Raw genomic sequence first — 7,224 nt, 5'->3', positions numbered from 1 at the left:
ATAACTCCATTAGTGTGCAGAGCTGGGTCAAATGAAACAGGGAATGTACTGCATAGATTCAACCAGCACTGCTCCACAAGTTCAATCACAAAATCATCAAACTTTTCTTGAAGTGGATAAAATTCCCAATGCTAATGATCGTTTGAAGCTCCATAGAGAGATAAAATAAAATCATCACAAATGATTTTGCAATGCTGACGCGATAACTTTGTCTCTACCATGACTGAAGCCTGAAAATGCACAAAGCAAATAAAATTAAGGTAGATCTAGAATAGATATAACTTTGAATTATATGATTGCAAATAGAAAAATATAAAAACATTTCATGAATTAAAGTTCTTATTTAAAATTCTAAAATTACAATAGTCCTCTTTGCAAAGCGATATAACATTTGAAAATGAGCGACTATATGATATGATACATCTTTCTGTAGTGCAAAATGCGATGGTCAACAACAACGAAAGATCTAAAAATACATAACAACGAATGACGAAAGGTCTAAAAATACATAACCCATCCCTACATTGTGACGCGTTGGTCTACAACAGCAAGAGACAAAGAATATATTAAAACCAATCTCCCTGCAGCGTGATGTGGTGGTCAGCAACAACCAGGGACGAAGGATTTAAAATACCTAACCCCTCCTTGCAGTGTGACACGGTGGCAGCAATAGCTAGAGACAAGGAATGTAATAAACCCAATCAACCTACAGTGCGACACAATGGTCAACAAAACAAATAGGAACAACAGATTTTTAAAATACCTAACCCCTCCCTGCAGTGCGACATGGTGGTCAGCAACAGCCAGAGACGGGAAATTATTAAATCCAATCAACCTGTAGTGCGATGCGGTGGTCAGCAACAACCAAGAATGAAGGATTTAAAATACTTAACCCCTCCCTATAGTGAACACAGTGGTCAACAACAGCCAGAAACGAGGGATTTATTAAATCCAATCAACTTGCAGTGCAACGTGGTGGTCAGCAATAGCCATGAACGAAGGATTTAAAATACATAACCTCTCCCTGTAGTGCGTCGTGGTCATCAGCAATAGCCACCAACGAGGAATCTATTAATCCAATCTTCCTGCAATGTGACGCGATGGTCAACAACAACCAAGAATGAAGGATTTGAAATACCTAACCCCTCCTTGCAGTGTGGCATGATGGTCAGCAATAGCGAGAGACGGGGAATTTATTGAATCCAATCAACCTGCAGGGCGATGGGGTGGTCAGCAATAGCCAAGAACAAAGGACTTAAAATGCCTAACCCCTCCCTCCAATGCGACATGATGGTCAGCAATAACCAGAGATGAGGAATTTATTAAATCCAATCAACCTACAATGCAACGTGGTGGTTAGCAACAGCCATGAACAAAGGATTTAAAATACCTAACCTCTCCTTGCAGTGCGACGTGGTGGTCAGCAACAGCCAGAGATGGGGATTCTATTAAATCCAATGTTCCTACAGTGTGACACGATGGTCATTAACAACCAAGAACGAAGGATTTAAAATGCCTAACCCCTCCCTGTAGTGCGACACGGTGGTCAACAACAGTGAGAGACGAGGAATCTATTAAACCCAATCTTCCTGCAGTGCGACGTGGTGGTCAACATCAACCAGGAATAAATGATGTAAGATAGCTAACCCCTCCCTATAGTGCGACGTGGTGGTCAGCAAAAACCAGAGACAGGGAATCTAAGTGTACATCCTAACCTACTCTCTACAATGCAACACGGAGGTCAGCAGAGTAGTCAAGGATGAAGCGTCTAAAGTTTAAACCCCCCTTGCAGTGTATCACAAGGATCAACATAGCCAAAGAATATGTGTCTAAATTCTCTCTCTCTCTTTGTAATGTGACACAGGGGTCAACACAATCAAAGAGGGGCCCCAACCTACAAACTAACACTGAGGTGTGAGCAATGCTCCACAACAACATTGCTAGCAAATACAAAGTCAAAGAAAAAAACAAAAAAAAGTAGTAGAGATGATTACATGTGTCTCTATCACAAGTGTCATATTTGTGGCAGTTCGAACGAACTGTCGCGACGCTTTTTTTATATAGAGTAAACATATTTTGATTGAAATATATTTTGATCAAAATATGTTTTATTCGGATATATGCATACAATACGGATATACAACATATAATGCCGAATTATACATACATTTTTTGTTATACGGGCATATAAATGCAGCTTAGCTCTCGCACGCAGTTACCTTCTCCACATTCTGCACACGGGTTGTTAGTCTCCCTCTCTCTCTTTTTTGAATTAGTGTTTTGTCCTTAGGTTCTGCTTCATTCACTGACTTTGTGTTCATGAAGTAATCCGTTGATGAATCTAGGGAATAGGAGTCAAACGCAATAAAACCCAGATCTCCATTGCCATAGCCATGTTGGGTATATACCACAATCAAGAGAACTCTCATGAGCTTCCTGCCGCATTTTAACACGAGTCTCAATGTTTCACATCTCTTTCATATCTTCATTGTCTCTGAAGATTTTTGCTTCCCTATCAATACATGAGGGTACCTACAAGTCATCAATTTATGGCTGGCACATGGTTTTGCTGGTGCTAGCAAGTTTTCTAAGCATAGAATTTCCATATGCATTACATCTTGGGTTAGGCCCGATGGAAGATAGCAGAGGAAGTCTTTGAAGCAGTAAAAGTGGGTTGTTCGCGTGCTTTTTGCAGTGACATACAGTTGTGGAGCTTAGTGTGTATCCTAGTGACTTGGCAAAGCTCCTTTCCCTAAGGATAGGCTTTCAATTCAATCAGAAAAGAAACAATTGTTGCAATGTGTTGCAGTCACCATATGCAAAGTGAAGAGATGCAAAGGGAAGGAATCTTTCCATATGCAACCACCTATGCTCTCACCTTGAAGGCATGTGGCGTTATGCAAGACCTTCACATGGAAGGGAGTATTGCAATTGGGCTATTGGAGAGATGTTGTGCTTGGTGCTTCTTTGATCCATATGTTGGTCAATTGTCATTAGTACATGCGAATGGAAGGTCTCTTTCCATTTGCATTCAACTATGTTTGCAAGTCATGGGCTTTTGTAAAACATGTGCTACTTCGCAATGAGTTGGTCCATATATATGCCAAATGTGGTGCGCTTGAGAAATTCAACGGGTGTAAAGCAAGTGTATCTATCCAAATTCAGTCAGAGTTTCTTGGCAATGCATTGGTCCATATGTATGCCAAATGTGGTGCGCTTGAGAAATCAACAGGTGCAAAGAGAGTGTATCTCTCCAAATTCAGTCAACTATACTTTTGTCTTGAAGGCTATGCTTACATCTTGAAGGCATGTGGCTCTACACAAGTGCTTGAGGAGCTTCTTGTCTAGGGTGTGGACTCTTGGAATGCACTAATTGCAAGATTTTCCCCACATGATATTGCTAGAAAGCTCTAGTCTATTTTCAGCAGATGCAAAATGAGGGCCTCTCTCCAGATGCAATCACCTACGCATGCATCTTGAAGGCATGTGTCTCTATGCAAGATGCTAATATGGGCACAATTATATTGTTAGAGGTTGTTGAAAAAAGATGTTGTGCTTGACATTGTCTTCGCCGATATGTATGCAAAGCGAGGGCCTCTCTTCAAATGCAGTCACCCACACATGGCTCTATGCAAGATGCTAATATGGGTACAATTATATTGTTAGTCAAAGGCTATTGAAAACACATGTTGTGCTTGGCATTGCCTTGGTCAATATGTATGCCAAATGTGGAGCGCTTGAGAAGCTTCCTGTCTGGAATGTTGCTTGTTCGAACGCACGATTGGAGATGTATGGAATAAGAGTAGTGCCAAAAAGCTCTACATTGTTTCCATCGGATGCAAAGAAAGTGTATCTCTCCAAATTCAGTCATCCATACTTTGTCTTGAAGGCTATGCTTACATCGTGGCTCCACGCAAGTGCTTGAGGAGCTTCCTATTTGGAGTGTGGAATCTTGGAATGCATTGATCGCAAGATTACCCCCCCCCCCGCCTGGGGGTAAGGCCAAAAATCTCCATTCTATTTTCAAAAGATGCACATCAAGGGCCTCTCTCCAAATGCAATCACCTACACATGCATCTTGAAGGCATGTGGCTCTACGTAAGATGGGCACAAAAATTCACAATTATATTGTATGTCAAATGCAGTTCCCTTAAAAAATCTTGCATCCTCTTTGGGATGTTGTCTCTTGGAGTGCGTTGAATGCAATATATACCCAGAATGCCTGTAGCAAGGACATTTTTACCTGTTTTATTGATATGCAAAGATGAGGCTTTTCTCCAAAGGCAATCACCTATGCTTGCACCTTGAACGCATGTGGCCTTATGCAAGATCTTCACACAAGTGAGAAAATCATGATGAGATTGCTAGTCAGGGGCTTTTGGAGAAATAATTTGTGCCTGGCAAGGTCAACACGTTTTTATGCCTAGCATTTCTTGTGTGGTACCCTTAGGAAAGCACGAGGAGTTCACCGACCTTCCTGCCAGGAATGCCATCACTTGGAATGTGCTGATTGCAAGATATGCCCAACATGGTAGCAACATCGAAGTTGAGGGCTATTTTCAGTGGATGTGAAGGGAAGGTCTCTCTCCACATGCAGCTGCCCATGCTTGCACCTTCACATGATTAAGAGACTTCACGATGATCTTGCAAGTCAGGGACTATTGGAAAAATATGCATTTGTTACAGGCTGGGTCAAGGAACCTTTGGGATGTTGTAACCAGATGCAATGGGAAGGCTATTCTCTAAATTCAATCACCTATGTTTGTGCCTTGAGGGCTTGTGTTCTTATACAAGACCATCACATGGGTGAGAGAATTCACAATCAATAGGCTAGTCATGGGCTGTTGCAAAGAATTGTGCTGCTTGGCAATACATTGGTTCATATTTATATCGAATGTGGTGCCATCATGGAAGTACGAAAAGGCATGTTGTTCACTTGGAATGCGTTGTTTGCAGAATACGCCCGAAATTGCTATGGAAGGAAGCTCTGGGTTGTTTTAACTACATGCAAACGGAAGGTCTCTTTCCATCTGCATTCACCTATTCTTGCACCTACAAGGCCTATGGTATTTTGTGCTCAAGGGCTATTGGAGAAAGATTTCGTGCTTGGAAGTGCTTTGATCAATTCGTATGTCAAATGTGGTTTCCTTACAAAATGTACATGATGGGCATCCTCTTTGGGATGTCGTCTCTTTGAGCACGTTGTATGCACGAACACTCTCAGCTGTTGCCTAGAGGCAAAGAGGAGGCATTTCTCTAGAGGCAATCACCTATGCTTGAACCTTGAACGCATGTGGCCTTATGCAAGATCTTAACACAAGTGAGAGGATTCATGATGAGCTAGTCAGGGGCTTTTGGAGAAACAAGTTGTGCTTGGCAAGAATGTATGATAAATGTGTTTCCCTCATGAAAGTTCTTGATGAGTGTGTATGCGAAATGTGGTGCCCTTATGAAGCACATAAACACCTTGATGAGTTTTCTATCCAAAATGTCGTCTCTTGGAGTGTATTGATTGTAGAATTAACATGGATTTGGCAAAAATCCTTTCTACAAATGCAATCATCTATGCTTGCATCTTGATTGCAAGATAGGCCAAACATAGCTTTGACAAGGAAACTATGGGCTCTTCTAACCAAACATGATGAAGCTAGTTTTCGCCAAAAGCAATCACCTGTGCTTGCACCTTGCCTAGATTGTCGTCACTTGCAACGTCTTGATTGCATGATTTGCTAAACATGAGTATGGAAAGGACGATATGTGCTATTTTCACCAGATTATGCAAAGCATTGGAATGCATTGGTCATGAGATACGCACAACACAAGCAGGGCGAGTGGCAGGATGTGTGCAACAAGAGCAGTGTCAAAGGCCGTTGAAAAAAGATTGCTTGACACTGTCTTGGTCAATATGTATGCCAAATATGGTGTGCTTGAGAAGGCACAAAAAGTACTTGAGGAGCTTCCTGTCTGGAAGGTCACCTTGGAATGCATTGATTGCAAGATGTGTGCAACAAGAGCAGCGCCAGAGTCTGGAGTGTGAACTCTTGGAATGCATTGACTGTAGGATTTGCCACAAGAGAAGCTCTAGGTTGTTTTCAACAGATGCAATCAATATGCATGCATCTTGAAGGCATGTGGCTCTACGCAAAATGCTGATATGGGCACAAAAATTCACGCTAATATTGACAAAAGATGTCGTGCTTGGCACTGATGTATATGCCAAATGTGGTGCGCTTAAGAAAGCACAAAAAGTGCTTGAGGAAATTCGTGTCTGGAATGTCACCTTTTGGAATGCACTGATTGTGGGATATGCACAACAAGAGCAGGTCCAGATAGCTCTAGGCTATTTTTAGCAGATGCAAAGCATTGGAATGCACTGGTTGTGGGACATGCACACCAGGATCAGGGTAGAAAGCTCTATGCTATTTTCAGCTTCTCTTTCTGCGGGTTAAGTGCAAGACTCTGCCCACATCGCTGATGCAAGGAAGATCTGGTTTGTTTTAATCGGATGCAAATTGATGTTTCTCGCTAAACGAAGTGCCCTTTTAAGAGGATATGCCATCAAGGAATTGTTGAGGAATCTCTGAACTGTTTTTGCTGGGATGCAACACAAGGGAAACTCCCCTAGTGTAATCTTCTTTCTCAATGTGCTCATTGCATGAATTGCTGCTCAAAGGCTCTTGGAAACATGTGTTTGCCAAATCTTTGGCTCATATGTATGCATTCTTATGCAACTGCTCAGAGACGACACAAAAATTTGAATGCATGCGGATTAAGAATGGTGCTCAAAAGCAATGATGACATAGATGCTGGTGGAAGTGGAAGGGCTCCATGATTTGTTGATGAAGATATCAAGTATTTGCAAGGCAAACATATCTAGTGGCAAGCTATCATATGTGCCTACCCTTTGCCTTGGCCATCCCATTTTCAATATGCACCTACCGTGCTAAAAAATGGTTCCCTACCACGGTAAAAGAGCTCTCTTGGCTCTTCCACACCAAAGCTTGGTGACGCAGCTTCAACCTTTGCAATGTCCACTCTACCTCCACTATCATGTTTGTTTCGCGTAGTGCGACCATATGGAAGGTTGAATACAACATATGTGCATCGACAATAGACATTCAATCGAACGGTGAGTAAGCATTACCATTTTTTTATTTTTGACACTGAGAACGCAGTTAAGGAACGCACATAAAATTACACGCTGCCATGAGAATGACATGTTCC

Source organism: Adiantum capillus-veneris, chromosome 18 (assembly GCF_014529385.1).
Source record: "Adiantum capillus-veneris isolate H3 chromosome 18, ASM1452938v2, whole genome shotgun sequence".
NCBI classification, from domain to species: Eukaryota; Viridiplantae; Streptophyta; class Polypodiopsida; order Polypodiales; family Pteridaceae; genus Adiantum; species Adiantum capillus-veneris.
Note: the sequence above shows the minus strand (reverse complement) of the source record.